Source organism: Nomia melanderi, chromosome 1 (assembly GCF_051020985.1).
Source record: "Nomia melanderi isolate GNS246 chromosome 1, iyNomMela1, whole genome shotgun sequence".
Taxonomy (NCBI): domain Eukaryota; kingdom Metazoa; phylum Arthropoda; class Insecta; order Hymenoptera; family Halictidae; genus Nomia; species Nomia melanderi.
This window is the reverse complement of record NC_134999.1, coordinates 17675425-17697631: the sequence shown is the minus strand read 5'-3', so window position 1 is coordinate 17697631 and position 22207 is coordinate 17675425. Positions and strand designations below refer to the sequence as shown.

The 22207-nt window shown below is 43.5% G+C and overlaps 1 protein-coding gene across 8 annotated transcripts in view; it reads left to right on the top strand.

Moving 5' to 3' along the window:
* LOC116429842 (uncharacterized) overlaps positions 1-22207 on the top strand; it is a 129103-nt gene that overhangs the window by 87855 nt on the left and 19041 nt on the right. The window lies entirely within an intron of this gene.

The window sequence follows — 22207 nt, the reverse complement described above, 5'->3', positions numbered from 1 at the left end:
TGGCACCTGCCTCCGGGGAACGGTCGGTTAATTAAAAAGCGTTTTATTTGGCGGCTCGTTTATAGAACGCCGGTCCGGGCAACTTTCGGAATTCGTTTCGGAGTTTAAACGAAACCGAGAGGACTGTTTACGGGGGCGGAGGGGGAGGGGAGGGGGTAAGCGGTCCGAGCGACTCGAAAGATTGACAGAGTTCGCGGAGTGCGCGCGCGGCTTAAGTTAAGGGCCCCGGCTCGCCGGAGTTTCCAGGCTTAATAAGAGAGAAGCTCGGAGCGCGCAGCGCGGGCACGCGCGATCGAAAAAGAAACGAAGGATTAATTAGCCGGATTGCGGCCGGAGGACATCCGAATATTTCCATCGGCTTTGCCCGGCGAAAAGCGAGCGAAGATTCGAGGAAGAACTCTTACAGCGCGACGGACGAACGGCTGACGAGCTGGATACTTCATCAATCTAAATTATTTTCGACTTCCGCTATTCCCGGGCTCCGTTAATTACCCCGATAATTCGCCCGCTATTTTCGCACGGTAATTTCCCGGCACCGTCAAGGTGAAACACCGCCACGTGTGATTATAATTACTTTGTAACAGACTATTTGTAGCAGCGATCGAAATACGCGTGTATTTCGGCCGGGCGTTTATTAATATTTGTTCAACTTTGCGACGGGGAATCTAATCCGAAAGTTTCACGTTAATTACACATGTCGGCGACGGCCTGACCTTAACGAATAAATCGATGGCAAATATTTTCGTGCCCGCCGATATTATCGCATTCGTGTCACTCGAACGAGTGTGTCTCTAATTTTGCGTTCACTTGCTGCGGGTTTATTCAGAGTTGATTTATTTGAAGCTTACATTCATACTTTTCCATTTAGACTTCGCTTATCCTACATATTTGTACGACGATCTTTAATCTAGTTATCGATGTCTTCCAGTGCTCGGACGCTAATTACCTAAATACAGTTTCACGCAGTCGATTTTTACACATTGCCGGCCCCGCGATAATGCGGGATTTTTAGACTATCGTTTAATTGCTAATCCTACGTTCATGTAACGTTTTAGATATGTATAACACGAATCCAAAGTAAAATTTACAAAATCGAATTCCTTATTCTCTTCCGTAAGTCAGACATTTTGATTTGATCGATGTTTAAAGATGTATAAATATAATCACCGACGCTCGCGTTTTTAATCCTTTGCGGACGAACGTCGGCATTTTGACGGAATCAAACTTCCATGTTTGGAATACCAAATTACAAACGAATGATTCAGCTATTCGAACAGTAAGAAATCAATACACAGTTTCATTATTCTCTACGATTTAAGCATTGAATGTTTAATTTAGCAGAATCTGCAGAAGGTTTCCTATACTTTCAACAGTCTTCGTCCGCAAAGGGTTAATAGCTGAAATTTAGCCGGCGCTCAATGTGTTTATTCTCCGTCCAGCGCAAACGGACCGGTAGCGATCGGAGATCCTTCGGGGTAGCGGAATTCCGTCGCTGAAATTAGCCGTGACACAGGACGTTCCGCGTGTTTCTTCCGTGCATCGGCCCGAGGGCAACATTCGTTCGGAATGCCTCGATTCGCGGGAGCCAGGACGAGTGCAAACGTGATTTGAATATTTCAAGCACCGATGCCGGCCCGGGGGCGGGGCAGTTTTCAGCGTGGCTGACATGCCATGAATTATTTGCTGGTCTTTCGTGTTTCCCGTATATTTTTTCCTCTCTTTTCCGAACCCCGCTCCCTTTTCATCTTCGCGTTATATTCGCAGAGACGTGATTCTCGCCATACCTCTCTCTCTCTCTCTCTCTCTCTCTCTCCATGCAGAATTGTAAGTAAAAGTGTCCAGTTTCGTTGGAGCTGTATATTTGCGCGCTTGTTTCATGCGATGTAGCTATTCGATACCGTAATTTGAATTTGAAAGCTGTTAGTTGATTTTCTGTGTTGCCCTGTGCCGTTCATTGAACGCTCCCCAGCTGTTCCAGGCGAATCGAATGTTTATTCAGGGACTGCATCTATTTTTGCTACTGTCTATACACGGCAGGTCCTATTCACGAACCATCCGAAACCCTTCCCGAATGAAAATCATCCGAAACCTCCATTTAACACCGTGCTCTCCCTAGAAACATTTACATCCTCCGCCTCGCCTCTTTCCAAACATCCCCTAACTTCCTCCCCGACACCTAACCAGATCATCCCGTAACAGCAGCAGAGGCTTATAACTTCGAAAAACCTCTGATTCACCCTGATTCAATCCAAAAGCCACGTTCACCCCGCCACTGGTCATTCCCACCCCTAATTACTTATTCGCATGTCGTCCTCGGCGCACACCCCGCGTCATCCGAAACCATCAGGATTCATTCAGCGTTTCCGCGAACAAACGGCTTCATCCGGGACGGCCGGGATCACCCGGAAGAAGCGTGTACCCTCTTCAAACATCCCTTGCGTCGATCCATAAGGATACGGCAACGCGATGCCGCTAAGAGGATAGCAGACAAGGGATGCTAGCTAGCGCGGAGCCGGGGGATTGAATATTGAATACGTTCGTCAAACCGGCAGCGCAACTTCCGGGGCAAGGGCGAGGGACGTAGAGCCGGCCTCGCCGGAAACAAATGCCAGATATTCCGGCGGAAAGTGGGAGCGGTCGATCAACGAAAGCCTCGGGACCTCGCCGGATTCCGCGAGTATTGGCACATACGTAACCTCCTTTCGGTCTCGTTTCCGGAAATCGCTGATCTTCCAGCGAACGCTCGCGTCGAACGTCGGACTCCTAACTCTGGATACCCCTCTCTCTCTCTCTCTCTCTCTCTCTCTCTCTCTCTCTATCTCTCTCTCTCTCTGTCTGTCTGTCTTTCTCTCTAGCGAGCACACACTCCCCAGCGTCTTAGATGGAATAGTTTCTCCGTGCTTCCACGCGATAGCTCTCGAGAATTTACTACCCCTCGTCGTACGTGCACTAACTTAGGGGTAAGGACGCGAACGAACTTTCCAGGAAGGGACACAGGGCATAGGTGTGGGGACACGAAACGGCAGGAAACGCACTAGCCGGTCCGGCGATTTAAAGTTTCGCCCGATTCGGGAGTTACCTCGACCCCACTTCCGGCTGGCAATCCCGGGGATAGGTTTCCCTCTTTTGACGACCGGCCGAATATCTCGCGCGAGATGAGAACCGTGACACCGCGCTGGCGGGGAGCTGGTTTATGGGCGAGGGGATTGTTGATCAGCTGACTAGGTTAATTGCTGCTGGAGACCGCCGCTCGATGCGGTCGGAATAAATATTCCGGCCCGATAAATCCTTGTTCGCGAGCCTATTCAGTTCGGGTAATAATAGTTCTTCGTTTCGAGCGAATTATTTTATAGCTTCATTGAGGTATAGTCTTTTATTTGACTGAGTAACTATAAGCAATCATCCTTGGCGAATGTGCGGTAAATAAAGCAAGTCATTGGAATAAATTCTTCGCCTGAATTTCGAATATACTACTCTGCTTCCTATGTTTCATTTTCGAATAAAAAGAAAGATATATTCCGGGCCGCTAAATCCTTGTTCGCGAGCCTATTAATTTCGGGTAATAATAGTTGTTCGTTTCAAAGGAATTATTTTATAGTTTCATTGAGATACAGTCTTTTATTTAACACTAGGTTCACGGACGGTTATCGTGTAGCTTATTCTACTGTTCCTACAAAGATTGACGTTCGTTCATTTGGATCTTGAAAACTATAAATTTGAAGGGTGGACAATTAAGATATATACTCGTGTAATTGCATCAATTAAAATCGATTTAATCAGTTACAGAATAACATGGATAAAGTTCGATATGCGTTAAATTGACACGTTCCGTAAACCTAGTGTTAACCGAGTAACTACAAGCAATCATCCGTGGCGAATCTACGGTAAATAAAGTAAGTCATTAGAATAAATTCTTCGCCTGCATTTCGAATGTACTACTCTCCTACGTTTCATTTTCGAATAAAAAAAAAAGATCCCTATATATCGAATACTTAAAGGAACTAAGTTTCACATCGTCTCCTCGCAAATTCCGGAGACTAAGGAATTTCATTGCAGATTATCTCGTTCACAGTTCGCAGCCACCCTCTCCCTGAGGATCGTAACCCCGAGACAATAATAGATTCCTTGCTGGCCCAGTCGATTAAAGATCACGCCTCTAAAAATCCTCGGAAGCGTTGTCCGTTGACTCAAGCTCCGATGGTTAGCGAGGCCAAGGGAACGATCCAGGGACTATCGGTCCGTGATAAATCTCGAGAAGTTTAAAGGATGCCGTAATGGATTCCAGCTATATATCTCCTTTAGACAGCGGGTTGCTCGCCGGTTAGAGACGCCGCGGTGCGGCGGTGCGACGACCGATTTCCCCGGCCCCGGATATTTCGAGCGATCGAAAAATTTTTGCGACCGCTCGATCGATCCCGCGATTATCTATCCTACAGGAGTTTACGAGCCGGAGAATCGGAGGGTTCTTTTACCGAGCGTCGCGGACGGTATTGCAGGAAATTGTGGCGGCGCGCGCGCGCGCGCGCACACACGAGGAGGAGGAGGATGATGTTTGGAGTACGAGGAAATTTTATATAGGATGTACGATGCGGTATCTAGCGTGTAGCGACATTGATATCGGAATGATATATAAACTTTTATCTACTGGAATGTATCCGTTTTTATTGAATTTAACTTTTCTACGGTAATTGAAGTTTCATTTTACTGAAACGACGTCTTATTCGATGGAATTTTATATCGCGCGACGAGAGGATCGGTCGGATGTTCTGTCGGAATGATTTGTAAAATTTCCCGTGCTATTTCGTTCTCATGGAATTGGATTTTCGTTGAATAATCGTGCTTTCATCACGTCGAAATTACTTTTCATTCGACGGAGTATTATTTTGTGTGACGTCGGAGCGCCGTTAAGGGCGCCGGGCAAAATTGTGTTTTCCAGTTAACGTTAATTAACCGATTAAAAACGACGGAGTCTTGAGAGAGTGGGCAGTGCATAATTTCTGTATAATATTCTTTACTTCGTTAGTCGCTAGGTGGGGATTGAACAAAGGGAAAATTTGTTAGCACTTAATATAACTTTCCTCGAAGCTGTTCAAGGCAGAATGAAAATGGCGGCGGAGCTGGGAGTTTCCTCCGCGCAGGTAGGAGTTGTTCCTTTAAACGGAATTTATTAAACAAAAAATTTCGTTGAATGGGGTACACTTTATAATGATTGTCTTGGGGCAGTGGAAACTATTAGCTGTAAAATGGGAACTTTCTTTTCCGTGGGAAACATTACGCGAATGTAACGTTTAATTCGGAAGCACTCGAAGTTCACGTTCTATTCCTGCGTATGTTAAGCGATACTATAAATAACCCTCTTTTTTCCATGAAATTTTTATTTGGTCCTCAAGGGATCAAGGTGTATTAGATAAACCAATAAATAAGCCAACCGCTTCTATCAAATTTACACATATTTCTCAAGGGATCGAAACCGTATACCGCCCCAATAAAATTTCCTGCGTGTTTTCTGTCTCTCCACGCAATTTCCGAGCGCCGGAACGCACCGAATTTATTCCGGAATACATACACCTGCCCTAATTAAATGTGGTAATGTAATTTATGCCCGAAATATTTTTCTGTTCCACTGTTCCACTCGTTGCTCTGTAAACCGCGCGCCAAAGAACACTTGAATTACTGCAAAAAATGTTCGTACCGCACCGCTCGAAAGGCGAAACTGAAATATTACATTTCACGCTCGCAGATTACCAAAACAATAACATTTTATTACACGAACATTCGCATCCAATTTCAAACGTAACCTCCATAAATATCTGCGCAAAAAACCAAAATACAAGTCCACAATATTATACCTCACAAAGAACCTTTCAAGAACAAAAATCTAATTAATCCAATCATAACCTCTTCAAATACATTTCGAATATCCATAACTCATCGCTGCATGGTAATATATAAAACAGCACGATAATTCTATAGTGTTACTATATTATAGATAATGAAAAAGTGGACCTTGAGTAATCGAGAGCTAGGAATAAATATACGTATTTAACACTAGAACTACCGTATCAGTCAAAATGAATGAATTTGAAATTTTCGACTTTCATGTTTCATTGATTTTAGCGTATGGCAGCTATTTGCCGTAGCTTATGGTCTCTTCGGATCAATTCGTTTTTTGAGGCGCATCCATTTATGGAACAATGGTGGGTGCTGCATTATTGAATTCATGTCTACTATATTCCGTAAACAGGCCTCTAATTAGCGCTATTATAATTTGGACGCGCCCCAATATTGAAAATTCAAGTTTGGTCTACGTTTGGACGAAGATCGCGAGAGCTTGATGATTTGAGAAATTAGGTCGGAGACTTATCGATAGCTTCAGATCTGCTTGGTGTTAGTTTGAACATTTCAGCGAGTATAGTTCATAGTATAAATAATGAAAGGGTGGATCTTGAGTAGTCGAGAGCTAGGAAATGACTGGTTTCGATATTTTTGTTTAGCAATTATTGATATCTTGGAAGCATTGAATATTCGAAATGATTTTGAAAATCGATAGCTTTATTTGAGTACTATAATGAATGTCTGAGGAAACTGAAAATAATCTATTGTTACAGTTTTTATAGGAATTGGATATGAATCGTATTAAATGCTCGGTAGTTCCAGTGTTAATAAAATAAAGCTGAAACTATGGTCAAAATATAAAATGTGGGAACAACACGGACAACGCGTAAAAAGTACAACTCAATGCCACGGAGGCCAACGCGCGACTCTGCTCCCGCAACTCTCTCACAAACATTCTCTCCCAAAAATTATTCTCTCATTTCCAGCACCCCTGGAACGCTGGCCCTGCAATCTTGGGCCCGCGACGTTGTGCAGGCCACTTCCCCTCGACCGTTTTCACTCACACTCATCCTTACATTCACTCTTCTCAAAAATACCTGAACCTACGCTGAAAATTCTAGATACTACAATACGTTTCGAATATCCATGACTCATCGCAACATGCTAATATATAAAACAGAATGGTAACTCTATCAGATAACAACAACACCTACACAAAAGCGCACAATAATCTTTCCATCAACGCATACTACGTCACGGTCGACGTGTAGCTCGCCTCGCAGTCGCTTTTTCCACGTCTTCCGCTCGGCTCCGCCTCGAACGTGGTCCTACGGGCCGGGCGGATAAAGAATCCCCGCGGACGGGTTAAAGTATGGCGTAGTACAAAGAGCCGGGGCAGCTCAGCACTTTCAAAAGAAATATCGTCCGGGAGATAGGACGGAAGGGCCGTTGAAGAGCCGCGGCGAGGAGGCGAACCGGCGAAGGAGAAACATCGATAAAGGGAGGATAGGGAACGCGTGTACCACTGGCCGGATGCGAATAAAAGAATGACTGAATATCGATTCGGTGCCGCGCATCCACGTCTAACCCGTTTTAAGTCTTTCCGCCCGAAACCCTCTGCGCCCGCGTTGCCCGCGTCGCCCGCGGTTCTCGCACCCGGCGCAATTCCGTTGCTCGTTTATCCTCCGCGGACAGTTTAATCGATTCCCCATGGTTTTAATCGGTGCCCCATTGTTTATTCCCGCGGAGCCGGCGACGGGCTCCGCTCCGGGAACGGTGACCGTCGCCGGCGAGCTGATCCGCCGCTATCGATAGCTCCTGATGGACGGCCCTCTTGGAAATATTTCAGTTATTTCAAGGCTCCTCCGAGTTTTCTGGCAGCTGAATCGATTCAACTCTTTTGTGTTCGTGGCAACTTTCCTGAATGTTGCAGCTCTTCAGTAGCTATTTTATTTCGCGCTTATGTGTTCGTAGGTTTGCATATGTAGGAATTATCCCGTACAAGTCGCAAGATCTTTACAGAGTACTACACGCTCGCTCGCCGATTACGCAAAGTCTCGCCCCAAAAGTCTCGCACTAACGTCTCGCTCAAAAGTCTCGCTCGCACACCACGCACCAAAATGTGTCTCTCGCGCACGCATTCCCACTCGCTTTTAATGTACACCCCCATTCGCTTTGTCTTTCTCACCCTTGCACCCTTCTCACTCGCATCTTTCGTCCATAGTCAAAATTCACGCAGTCACGTACACGCTTTTCTCACGCACCAGTCACTCGGTTCCAGACACTCTTCCTCGTATTCTTTCAGCCACTCATGATTTTCTAAACGCAGTCACACTATTTCGCAAACATCTCGGCGTCGGTCCGTCGCAATATGACCTGGTCGCCTTTATGCACGCACGCACAACAAACCATTCATCCCACATATATACAATTCGTAGAGGGTGTCCGAGAAGGTTGGAGGCAAGTTTTACTATCGCTCGTTGCAGCGAACCTGGCACTTTCGTCTGAGTCGTCAGACTCGAAGGCGCACGGATTTTGGGTTGCAGTGTGTGATTCGCTGAGGTTCTGGCGCATACTAATCTTTCGGAGACACTGTCTCCGCCCCTGTGACGTCACAAGTGCCAGGTTCGCTGCAGAGGACGGTACGTTACTGAGGTCGAATAGATGAGAAAAGTTCAGATATAGATCCTGTGTATTGTACTTTGGTTTATTGTAATTGAGTGAACTAGAACTGTAATCAACTAGATTTATTGCAGATCTCTCGGTGGAAAAATCGACAGGTTAACACTACACCTACCAGACGGGTCAAAATGACCCATTCCTGGTTTCTACTTTTTGCAATTATTAACACGTTGAATGCCGCAGGATTTCGTGGCGGAAAATACACAAAATGGAAAAAATTAAATATTAAATCATTCGATTGAATTGCATTACTATAACTGCACGTCCATCTAGCTGAGCGTCACCGCATTAGATAATATTATTTATAATATAGAAATATTTTCGCATAATCATCGTTCAATTGAGCGAACTAAAGTAAATCGATTTGATTGGGGGTCACCGGCGACCATGGCATTCAACGTGTTAAAAGGATGACAGATATTTCTCGAAGAGATTATTCAAGAAATTGATTTAGTAACACGTATTCTGAATTATCAATCAATTAATGTCTCGATGAATGCACTCTCAAAGTTGCTACAGAGGAATTTCAAAAGGTGAATTTAACTGCTCGGTGGGTTCAGTGTTACTTCTCACAGCGTTAAAATTTTCAAGGGAAACGCGAAGCGCTTCGACAGCATTCGCGAGAGTTCGTCTTCATAGAATAGTCAAAATCCGCCGGGCTCCGTAGTATTTCCAAATTACATGCAGAACGATTCCCGGTAATAGATATCCATCCGTCGATGGATCGCTCGAACGTAAGCGAGTAATATCCCGCGGAGGAATCCGAAGTTACAAATGCGGGGATCCCCCGCGAACGGGTCGGGACGGGGAAAGTTTTTTTATTAAATCACCGCGAGGTGCGAAGCGACGATGGTAGAGTTCACATCGAACAGAGAGTTTTATTAAAATTCGCCGAGTGATTGTTGAATCGTAATGCGCGGGCAGATGGACCGACACGGCCCGATCTGCATGCGCCGCCCGAGCCCGCGCGCAAAGTGATCCACGGGAAAAACGCGGACGCGTTTATATATATCGCTGGAAAGGAAATCTAACGCGGATTGATTGTTCGAAGCGAGCAACCTGTAAGGAATCGCCCCGGCCGGCGTGCTTATTCCTCGAACTAATTTCGCCGTTCATTCCGCGCTTCGACGAAGTTTAACGAAGCCAATTTAATATACATTTCCGGTCGAATGGAATTCCTAACGAGCGGCGACGGCAGTTTTAAAATTCCCCTCTTCCCGTGCACTTTAATAACAAAGCAAACTTTTAATAATGTACTCCGACAAAAGAATCCCCGCGACAGGAGCCATCACATAATTAAAACGCGCGGACAAATTGGATAATCCGCGGAATACCTCCGTCGTATTCGTCCGGCGTCCCGTCGCGTTACGAAGTTTCCGCGTTCTCCTCGCGGGCTCGATGAATCTCGCGTTCGGTATTCTTTAGAACTCGTTACAGGCAGTCCGGCGAACACTTTGACGCGGGTTTGAAGAAGTTGGGCGGGAGCTGGCTTCATCAGTGAATCTGAACGCGGTAAATCACGCGGCGCTAGGTGGTACGTGTTAAACAAACCGGAAACGCGTACGTAACCGGTTATATAAATTAGGTGGCCGGCCAGAAAGTTTCGCCGGGCCGTCATAATGGACGATGCTGGCGCAGCGAAGTTTCCGTATAAATTAAACCGGGCACGCCGTAAATAAGATGCAACGGCCTTTTCCGCGCTCGCTGGAACAATCGGCCGATATTTATCGTCGCCGCGGCCACGCCAAATAGCGCCGATCACGGGGGCTTTTACGGGGATTTTTGTTGCGCATCAACCGACCCGACCTGGCGCGGCCGGAAGTGGATGCCTCGGGGAAACGGACGATTTCGCTTAGCTCGAAACTCTTACGTATTGCTGATCAAACAGTCGTATACTTTGTCGCGGCCTCCCTCGCCCCTCCCACGCCGTGGCCCTTATTCCGATCCATTTCCCACGGAACGATCGACTCGATTCTTGAGAGCCGCGCGGATTCGCTCGAACAGGATCATCGACGGAATCCTGATTTAAATACGTACTGTTCTCGCTTTGATCCCGCAGTTTTTGGCGTTTGACGAGTTAATACGTATCGGGAAGAAATGGTGGTTCGCGTACTGTGGAGCTTTGTGCTTTCGACGGAGACGGTTAACATATTTGAACTAACACATACGAAAATTAAGAAACAAAGCCATTATATAGAAATATTTCACATATTGCATCATATAAAACTGAATATTATATACAACACTTTGTAATTCTATTATATCAAATCAAACGGTGACTGAGAGTCGCCTCTCAAGTGCAAAGGGTTCACACGTTTAGTGCCACGTGTACCACGTGTGGTACATGTTAATTTTTGTAACGAAATATTTTTGAGGGATGGTCAAGAATAGCTGTATACGTTACAAAGCACCGAAAACATCGAGTAACGATATCAAAATATTGTAGGAGAAAGAGAATTTTATTTGAAACAGTATAATTACTTCATGACAACTCACAATAAAACAACGCACACACTATTTATACACTCAGATGCTCTTGTTTCACTCGCACACTTTCTAGAACATTCTTTCATTACCATGCATTAACTTCACATATATTTGGCATATTCTAGATTCACAAAAAATTCATTATTAACATAAAAATCAATATAGAGAAAATCAATAGAGCCTAGAATATTCCAATGCTTTGAACATTCATTCCAAACGCGCTCACACACACAGTCGCGTCATTCGTCTACTGCACACACGTTCAAATACATCGATTCCCACAATATATAAAATTAAAAAAAAACCTTGAATGTAACTTAATATTTTATTTAAAAAATCAATACAGTTCATAAGCAAAATATAACCGAAATTTCCGTTCAACGTGTTAATTAAAAATATTATTCTCTGCCACACGCGTATACTTCTATTAGCGGGAGCAATTGGCGTGTATTTTCCACCGTTGAAACGAAGCAACGCGGAATGTATTGTTATTATTATAATTTATAGAACGATTAGAAGAAGTTGAACATTTCTTTGCTAGAATTTAATGGTTTCTCGAGTGGCGCATGAAATTTTCATCGAATTTCGTTCGATTTTAGAGTTCTGAACACTAGGTTTACAGAACGCGTCAATTTGACGCAGATTGAATTTTATAAACATTATTTGGTAAATGTTTCAATCGGTTTTCGTTGATTCAATTACACGAATATGAATCCTGATTGTCTATTTCTACATCTACAATTTCCAAAATTTAAATGAATATCAACTTCCCCAGGAACAATAAAATAAACTGTACAATAAATGCCCGTAAACCTAGTGTTAATATATCGAATGTGCTGATGGAGTTTTGGAATATGTCCTCGTTTGGGAATATTGATCTCGTTTGGTGACGGGGAATTAATGAATCGGAGTGAGTTTCGCGATTGCATTTTTATACGTTATATTATTTATTGTCGACTCTCCGTTGGGAAGATATAAGGACGAGAAGTCTTCCTGCAGGGCATACTTATCCACTCGCACATAATCCTCCCGATAACCATCGGAATTATCGAAAGTCTCAAAGTTACGTCAAAGTATATTAAAGTTCGGCCGGCTTAAAGTACCTCGCAGTGAATATCGAAGTCGATAACCGACGCTGAAGCCCCGACGAAGTAATAAAACTGGCTACGACTGAGATCATCGCTGAAAAAGAGGAATCAATGCGAAGAACCAGTAACAAGTAAGTCGGGGCACATTTCTCGCGGGTGTTTCCTCCGAATGCAAACTGACGGAGGCGAAAAAGAAAAAAAATGGAGAAAGAGGGAAGATCAGCGATCTATTTTCCTGGAAGGAAAAGTGTCAGTGGGGAATTTACTTCCGCTCCATTTCGCGCGAGCTTTCTTCGTCGGCTTCAATTTAACAATAGAGCTGCCGAGGGGTTAATATGATTAAAATATGTTCCTTATAGAAATTGTAATATTACATTCTCTCAGTCTCGCGTTAGATACTAGGCAAACATTTTCAACGTAAATATTACTGAATCGTTTTGAATTTGAATTCATTACTTTTCTCTCAACACTAAAACTACCGAGCTTTCCAGATTTCTCTATACTAACTCCAAACGTGCAATTTCTTCAACCATTTCTCAGAACGTTTATTATCTGTTTAATGATTGCAAAGAGAAGACACCAGAAAAGAAAGACTTTGCACTCGGGAGGTGACTCTCAGTCACCATTAAGTTTGATACAGTAAAATTATAAAGTTTGATGTTTAATACTAAACTTTGTAAACGCATCATTATGTGAAATATCAAAGTAAATTACTTTTGCCCCTTAATTTATCCATTGAATTATTTACATTAGTCGCAACAAGCATCGTCTATATTTTATCAAAGACCGTTGAATATTTCTAGCAAAAAACTGTCGAGTGCAAAGGATTAATTATCATACTTTAGAGGAAAAATATAAAATACATCTAGAATCATCCTCTTTCCAATAATTATTTTTATTGGCCCGATACAATAATAATTTCCAAAAATGATTAATAACAGTTGCATCAAGCACAGTAGAGAAATAAATCACAGGGCGAGGAGTTTAGGAAAAGGGCGGCTCTTGAACATGTTCACGCGACGGAAACGCGACAGGGCGGTTTCGGGGGATTAACAAGCCATTTCCTCGCGTTCCCGGATAAACGGGATACGGACAGGAATGTAGACAACGCGCGGAACAACCGAAGAGGACGCGGAGAGGGGATCCAGCCTTGACAAGGCGAAAGGTTGCAAATTTATCTGCTTGCTCGCCGTTTTCGAGGTCTAATTGCACAGTAGCCGGGACTCGCCGGAGAGATCGTCGAAAATTTCTCTGTTTTGCCCAGTGTTTAAGCTCCGCTCGGCCGAGGAGAGGGCTCCGAATACTGGGAAAACTTTGAATAACTCAATACGTTACTTTAAAGTCGAGAAATCTTACTCGGAGTCTCCCTGCCGTGAAAGTTAGCGCCGAGTACTTCCCCCTCTGTATTTATCAACATTTTCAGTAATCACTTTTACGCCGTTCCGCGAATCACCTGTTAATAACTGCCGTTTCCTCGCCGATTATTCGAGATAGCGACGATTACTCGAAAGTCTGAACATCTTGCAGGAAGCTTCACCGAATCGATTTTCATCGAGCATTTCTCTTTCTGTATCTATTATCTTCAGTCGCTTTTTAAAAGATATAGTATTTTATTCAATGAAATTATTTAATAATTGTAATAATCGTTGACAGACACCTGAAACCAGATTTTCCTCGCTTTCTCTCGCAGATTCTAGGAAGGAAATGTTCAACTTCTTTTAACCCTTTGCACTCGAGAGGTGACTCTCAGTCACCACTTGATTTGATACAGCAAAATTATAAAGTCTTATATATAATATTAAGCTTTGTATAATACATCAATACGTAGAATATTGAAGTAAAATGTCTTTCCTTCTTAATTCATATATGTTTTCTCATTAATTAGTTTCAAAGAAGATCGTCTGTATCCTATCAGAAAGTGTTGTGTATTTCTAGTGAAAAACTTTCAAGTGCATAGGCTTAACCCTTTGCACACGAATGTCGACATTTCGGACGAAATTTTCACATTTGGAAGACTAAATCGCAAACAAATGATTTAATTGCTCGAACAGCCAGAGATCAGCACTTAGTCTTCTTTTTTCCTATTATTTAACCCTCTGTGAGGGTTTGAGTTATTTCATTTTGCACTCAAAGTGCTGAATAAAATGAGCTAATCGGTTAACTGCAACTTTTACACGCTCAGGCGTGAAAGTTTAACATCATTGTAACTTGAAAGTTACGAAATATGTTGGTTTGATGAAATTATGGAAACTATTGAATACATTGTTAATTCGTATTCATATGTGGACATTTATTAATTTTGTACTGCATAGATTTTGTTACAATCGTGAACAAAAATTCGGCCCACAGAGGGTTAAGCAATTAACATATAATTTAGCTTCATCTATCGCAGGTTTTGTACGTTCCCAAGAACCTCCGACCGCAAAGGGTTAACCGTTTCATACATTTGAATAATAAGAATACATTCCGCATTGCTTCGTTTCAACGGCGGAAAATACAAGCCAATTGCTCCCACCGCTAATAGAAGTTCACGCGCGGCGCGGAGAATATTATTTTTAATTAACCGTCTCCATCGGCGATGGCCATCGTTTCCATGGCTTCGTTAATCCGCGCCGCACCGCGCTATCGGAAATCCGGCCGGCATAATGTTATTATCGGCGCTTTTATAATTAGAGTTCCCGGGTTTAATTCCGTCCTAGCACGGACACCCCCTTATCTCGCACACCTTTCTCCCCAGATTAGCGAGCACTTGTCCACATTTTACTTATATCGACATCGACCGTCTATCAGTTTAACTCGTTCGGCGTCTACACTCTTCTCAGTTGGGAAGCTAATTAACCCACCCAGCGCTGTGTACGCGTAAACACGTCCAGTAAATTACACACGGCAACCTCCGCTTTACACGTCCGCTAAATCCTGTTACTCTGCACGCAAAATTTCGTTCCGTTTTTCTGTCAACTAAATAGTATACTCGTTCTCCATTAATTCAATCCCCTCAGCTTCATTCATCCTCGATATCCAATATTCCCTTCGTATCCTCTAATCACTATCGCCTTCTATCCCCCAATATCAATAATAACCAAGCAAAATACCGCAAAGTCCGAATCATCACCAAGGTAACACTTCTAACAAAACAAAGGAACCAAAGAAACCAGAAACTAGGCAGTTCCCAAGATCAAACAATTTCCCAATCCAGCTAAATAATTCATAGGCCCCGGAAGAAGCATCAAAACTCCGCAGAAGCTCCCAACAAACAGCCTCGTCTCCACTAAAACCTGTTAGCGACAGCTCGAAACCTACATCTCCGAAAGCATCTCCACCCTCCTTTGTCCCCGAGCCCAATGAACCCGAACAATCAAGCCGATTTCTCGCTTCGAATCTCATCGAAATAGACTCCGCCCGCAGCCAGCCTTCGGCAGCTAGATACTCCGGCTTGATACCGCGGGTTTCTTTCCGGAAGTGGCCCGCGATCCGCAGGGACGATATCATTGGGTCGCGGAATCCGGCCGCTAAAAAGCCCCGGACGAAGCTCGGATCGTAACCGGGAATCCGGGGCGAATTCTTGTCTCCGTTAGCGAGGCGGCGGCAGCGGTGGGTTCTATGGGGGAAGAAAGGGGGGACGGTAATCTAAGCCGGGGCACACTTCGGATTCACTCGAACCATCTCCCGGGTCCCGGGGATCGTTCCGTAGTCGTAGCCGGGAAGACCCCGGCGAGAGGGCGAGCGTTTGAAAGAGGATAGGCGGAAATTGGAAGCTTCTTCGGGGGTCGGCGGGGCGCGGCGACTTTCGCCCTTCCACGAGAACAAGGTAAACCGGTTAAAAGCCGATGCGCTGGGAAGCAATATCCGCGAGAAGTCGATCTCGGCCGGGAGCTGGAATTCGGGGCCGAAGTGGCGCGGTGAATAGAAAAAAGGGGGGGCGGCAGAGGGTTGGCCGGAAGAGGGTGGAGGGGCGTTGGAAACGAAACAGACGAGATCGTTCGGGGCAACGAGTCGTTCCCCGGAGCTTAAGCTTTTACCTAATCCAATGTTTCCCTTTAACGGGATACGTCCGATCGCATCGGCCGTAAGAGGATTGATCATTTACTGTGTGGCAAACTTTTCGAGAACCCGGCTTTGTTTCAGCTTTCCACCTTTAACGCGGGGTGGCTCGCTCGCTTTGGGCGTGCGGACATTTTTGAATGTACGCTGTGGGTTTTGGGGGATGTGTGTTGCGTAGATTGAAAGCTGTCGGTGTGTTTGTGGGGTTCTGTTGGTAGTTTGTGTAGATTTGGAGAGAATTTTTGCAGGTTTTAGTATGTTATAGGTGGTTTTTTGGGGGGTTCTATAGGTGATATTCTGTAAGTTCTTATAGAAATAATTCTATGGAAATAGTAGTAGAAGCCAACTTATAGGTTTCTACAGATTTTCTATTTCTATAGAAATAGTTCTATAAGTTGGTTTCTACAGATTTTCTATTTCTATAGAAATAGTTCTATAAGTTGATTTCTACAGATTTTCTATTTCTATAGAAATAGTTCTATAAGTTGATTTCTACAGATTTTCTATTTCTATAGAAATAGTTCTATAAGTTGGTTTCTACTACTATTTCTATAGAATTATTTCTATAAGAACTTATAGAATATTACCTGTAGAAACCTACAGAAAACTACCTATAACTGACTAAAATAAATAGAAATAGAAATAGTTATAGTATAACTAATAGAAATAGAAATACTTATAGTATAACTATTAGAAATAGAAATAGTTATAGTATAACTAATAGAAATAGAAATAGTTATAGTATAACTAATAGAAATAGAAATAGTTCTATAAGTTGGTTTCTACAGCTTTTCCATTTCTATAGAAATAGTTCTATAAGTTGGTTTCTACAGCTGATTCTGTTGAAGTAATGTAAGAAAATATTGTAATAAGAACGTATGTCATTGCACATATATCTTCATTAAAACAATTGACCGGAATTGGCGATTTCCATGATTTCTCGTGTCGCGTTAAAGCAAAACCGTGGCGCAGTAATACAGTATCATACAGGGGTTGCTGCGATGGAGGTTCGAGTGTCCGATAAACTTTGAAAGTCGATATCTCCAAAAACAAGGGGAAACAAGAGTTAAATGCGATGTCAACCGGCTTTTCGTTTCGAAGTCATTTGCCTTTGAGTTTGTACAAACTCGCGAACGAATTAATCGAATGTTGCGTCGGAACAGCGCCCCAGTCGTTTCAACGTATAATTCCGTTCGCGTGTTTTACGACGGGAAACCGTGGCCCTGATGTTTCCCCGTTGAATTATTGATATAATTTATTTCCGCGGGTATAAATTGTAATTAAAATATGTTCCTCCGAGTGCAACCGTCCGCGCGCGGATTATTATTCCCTCGGGATAATTGTTTGCTCTATCGTATGCTAAATACGCTGATATTTATTTACGAGATTCGAAAAGCTCCGCGTTAATCATACAAGATAGATCACCTCGCCGTTTATGCCGCGTTTCGAAATTATTCATTTAATACCGAAAATATTCTTCCGGTCGAGAAGAATTCAGACGAAGTTGGATGTTCCGCGGAACAAGCGTGCGTGTCTAGGAAACTCGCGATGAAAAGAGACGAAAGACACATGGAAGATGGGCAAGGGGTGAATAATCATTCATGAAATACCTTGTAAAGGCGAAGGCGTATCACGAACGCTAGCTGCGGTTTTACGATACCACTCTATCTGCATATAGCGTGCACAGGACGACGTATTCCGGGAATTACCTGCATTTTACGAGCAACTCGCGATGCAATAGGCATCACGCGCCGTAAAAAGCTTGTTAAGTTGCCCAATTCCCACGTGCAAGGCTTTCATCTCGAAAATTAATAATCCAGCCTGACGAGCGACCTCGCGAATGACGGGTATTCCAGTTAAATTTAATCATTCCATTTATCCTAAGATCTTTCTTACCATTAATCCGTGAACAAGAAAATACTAACACCGTTTCGAATGATAAATATTAAGATATTTGTTTTCGACTGCGACTGTGCATCCTGTCTGTCAACTTTAACCTTTTCCCATTGATACTGAGACCTGTCGGCTCGTATAATCCCTTTGTGCGGAATCGATAGTATCCCATATCGGAAATAATTGCGAGCTTCGTTAAAAATAAATCCGTCTCGAAGAGACCGGAGCTGGAAGCAACGCGGATCTAATAAAAACGGAAGGAAACGTAGGAATATGAAACAAAATGCAACCGACACGACCAATAAACAACAAATTATTGGAAACGGAGGTATAAAGTTGCAGATATCCACTGATAACGAATCCATCCCGAATTCTAACGTCTCACTTGTACAACTGACTCCAACGAAAGTGTTGAGGCGGGAGCAAAGGGTTTATTTAAAAATTGTGAAAGAAACATTCTTTGTATGTGGATATTGAGATGTTTGAGGTGGATGCTTTAAGAATTGCTATTTTATAACCAATACTTTAATTTATAAAAATGTGAACAGTCCGGTTCCGTTCTGTTAATCCCTTGCCCTACAACAACAAGTGAGACTCGTGGTGAAGATTTTCAACATGTAAGTAAATATTATTCCTCTGTAATCAACTATTATACTTAAAAGGAAATATAGGCGTAACATATGCTTAGAATTTTTCTCTTTTTCCAATAAATTATTGTTGACACGGGAGCAAAGGGTTTACTTAAAAATTGTGAAAGAAACTTTCTTTATATGCCCCGCTCCACTCGCTGAATTAACATTAGATTTACGGAAAATTTTTCTGCATTTTATACCATTGTTCCTAGAAAGGTTGATGTTCGTTCGTTTCGATCTTAGTAGTGAGAAGTTTAAAAGTAGACAATTTAAATACATATTCATGTAACTGCATGAATTAAAATCAACGTGAACTCTTACCAAATAATATTTATAAAATTCAAAATGCGTCAATTTGACGCGTTCCGTAAACCTAGTGTTAAGACGCAAGAGACAAAATTCTATGCCTGTCGTATGCGTCTAAATTGACAAAAAATAAATGTTTGCTATCGCGACGGCACATGTCGATTATAGTAACTAAAACTCAAAAGTATTAAAAAAGAATGAACACTAAGCTTAACTGTCTGTCCCGTCCGTGTCATAAACGAAACTTCGAGAATCTTTTATCATCGTCTTCCGTATCGGACGGAAAGAACATTTGAATACATACTCTCTGTACCAATTAGCTGTTACTCTTCGAAAAGCGTAAATGTGCCGCGAAGAGTAAACGCAGAACCGCATTCCTTGACGAGCGTACTCGAAACCAGCTAACTGGTTAACAAACGCGACATTCTTTTTCCCCTGTTAATACGGAGTTCCGTGTGCGACAACGCCGGAACGTGATGTACGTTGACTTTCGCGCGCGTTTAAAGATTAAATAAATTTGATCGTCGCCGGAGAACGGCGGCCGAGCGGAGAAGAAAATACACGATCGCGCGGAATTTTCCCTCTAGTAACTCGAGTCTCGGAAGCGCTCGCGACGAGGGAACGTCGGTTTTATTGCGCGTCTGAAATTTCGAAGACAGATCAATAAATTGCGGCGCGGCGTAGATGCTGCTATTGAAGTGAAAAGCCATTTCCACCGGAAGTAATGCCCCGCGCAAAAACTTTTCCCGCCGAGGTGAAACGTTCCCCTGTTCTTCCTTTTTCTCCGTCCCCGTTCTTCGCCTTCTTTTTCCGTCCGCTCGTTCCGCGCGTCTTCGTGCGGGTTCGATTCAACGCCCGCGACCACGCTCGCCGTCCTCTTCTCGCTCGCTCGCTCTCTCGCTCGCCGCGTTGATTGTGGCCGTTAAAACAAATATGAAATGAAAGCATTGTGCAATCGGTCAGACGCGCGGCGGTTGAAAGCGGGACGGCGCGGAGCCGTTTGGAACTTGAGGCCGGACGGGGGCTGCCGGGTCCTGAGAGGGTTCCGGCGATTTGCACACTTGCGGCGAACGCTCGTTAGCGAAGATATTCGCGGACAATCGCGAATCAGCTGATATTTATCGGCGCGACGCGCTCGCAGTCCTCTGGACGAGCCTGCGCTCGATAAACCGGGCATGAGACATTGTTCGAGCTGCGAAAGGAGAGTAATGGGCGTGCAAGATGCGACGCGAGAGTGAGTTAACTTGGTTCGATCGGAGTTTTAAGAGTTGAAGCTGCTTTCTAGGCGGAATCTGATGTATTCATTCTAGAAATGAATTATATAGGAATATTGTGGTATAGAATGTCAATTGATTTTCAAGGCATAATTGAGATTTTGTAAACGTCAGTGTGTTTTTTGTTTAACAGTAAAACTACCGAGCATTTAATACGATCAATATGCAATTCCCATAAAAATTGTGACAATAGATTATTTTCAGTTTCTTCAGACATTCATTATACGTAAATGAAGCTATTTATTTTCAAAATCATTTCGACGATATCAATAATTGCTAAACAAAAAAATCGAAACCAGTCATTTTGGTGCGGTGGTTCTAGTGTTAAACTTTCGGCTATCTGTTACCAATGTCAAGAATCATTGGAATACATTAGGCTTGACTTGCTCTACTTAAAGAGAATCTTTAACACTAGGTTTACAGGCATTTATTGTACACTTCATTCTATTATTCCTAAAAGAATTGATGCTCGTTTATTTAGATTGTGGAAACTGGAGATTTGATAGTAGGTAATTGGGGTACACGTCAGTGTGACCGCATCAATCAAAATCGGCGTAAACATTTACAAAATAATATTTCTAAAATCCAATATGCTTCAATTTGACGCGTTCCGTAAACCTAGTGTTAATAATTCATTGAATTTCAGAGTTCGATAATTCCTCTTGTTAGCATTTCCCGACAGATTGCTGTAATTTCTAATTACTCGAAGACAGGCTTGCTGGTAGTACCAGAACACCATGCCGCAGTGTATTTTATTTGTTCCTCTGGAAATTCTGATTATAACAAACAATCAAACGTTCATATACCGATGTCGAGTCACGGATCTCGTGGAAAAACGAACAATCCACCGAGATTCCCGGCGGACTCGCGCGTCGGCTCGCATTTTCCATCGAGCAGCGCCGGCAGCGTGTCCGCCGATAACCGTAGGGATCCAAAAAGCGCGGGACATGGCAGGAAAAAGGCCAGTCCCGATCGAAACGCTTACGGAACGATGGCTCCGGGGGGTTCGGGCATCGCTCGGCCAATCGTACGAAGATTAATGTTTAAATTGAAAACGTTTCTCGAATCCCAAGCGAAATCCGACTTTAATCGGCCGAACCTGACCCCCAACCCCCGAAAATCGTTCACGGATACCGAAGGGGAGGGGGGGGGTGGAGGGGTGGAAGGGAACAGATAGAGATTCACGGTGAAACGTTCGACGGTTGGTAAACAGAAAATCATTCGAGCGTGGTTTACACACCGGCTACCATTCGTCGATGGCGACGCTTGTATCCGTGAATGCATGCCGAGTATGCTCGCGTACAGGGTGTTTTAGAAATCATAGTACAATCGAGAAAGAATTTCTTGGCAAGAAACTGATTGGGAAATATGAACGACAAGTTTGAAAACAAGTTGAGCAATCGATTTTATTGAATCTTATTAGTTTCATTGGATAGGAGTCTAATAATATGTATGTTCGTTAGTCGCTAGCTCTATTTGTTATGAATATTAATGTGAACGTGTCGAATTTCATTTCTTACGATCGGTATCGATTGTTTTAAAGATGAAATCTTTTTTAAGGAAATTTCCTTGTGTTCTCGACTTGTTTTCGAATGCAGATTCGCTGTTCCACCCGGTTGTACTATGATTTCGGAAACACCCTGTACACGCGTACGTGCGGGTGGATGTCTATTCGACGTGTGACAGCTCGTGCATCCGGCTGACGGGCATTCATCGGCGCTGCGTTGGAAATTTTCAATCGGACCCCGAGCATTGTGCGAGCCCTCGATCTTACGGCGCATTATTCGGAGTTTTGACGAACTGTGGCGAGCGGATTAAAGCCCGCCTCGGGTCAAAAATGAAGGCGTGAAAGCGATTGAATGGACTGGAAAATATTGGGAAACAATGGGAGACCCGGCTGCCATCGTTCGATTGGACGATGGTAACCAAGCACGGGGGGGGGGGGGGGCATCGGCGAGATGATGCGTTT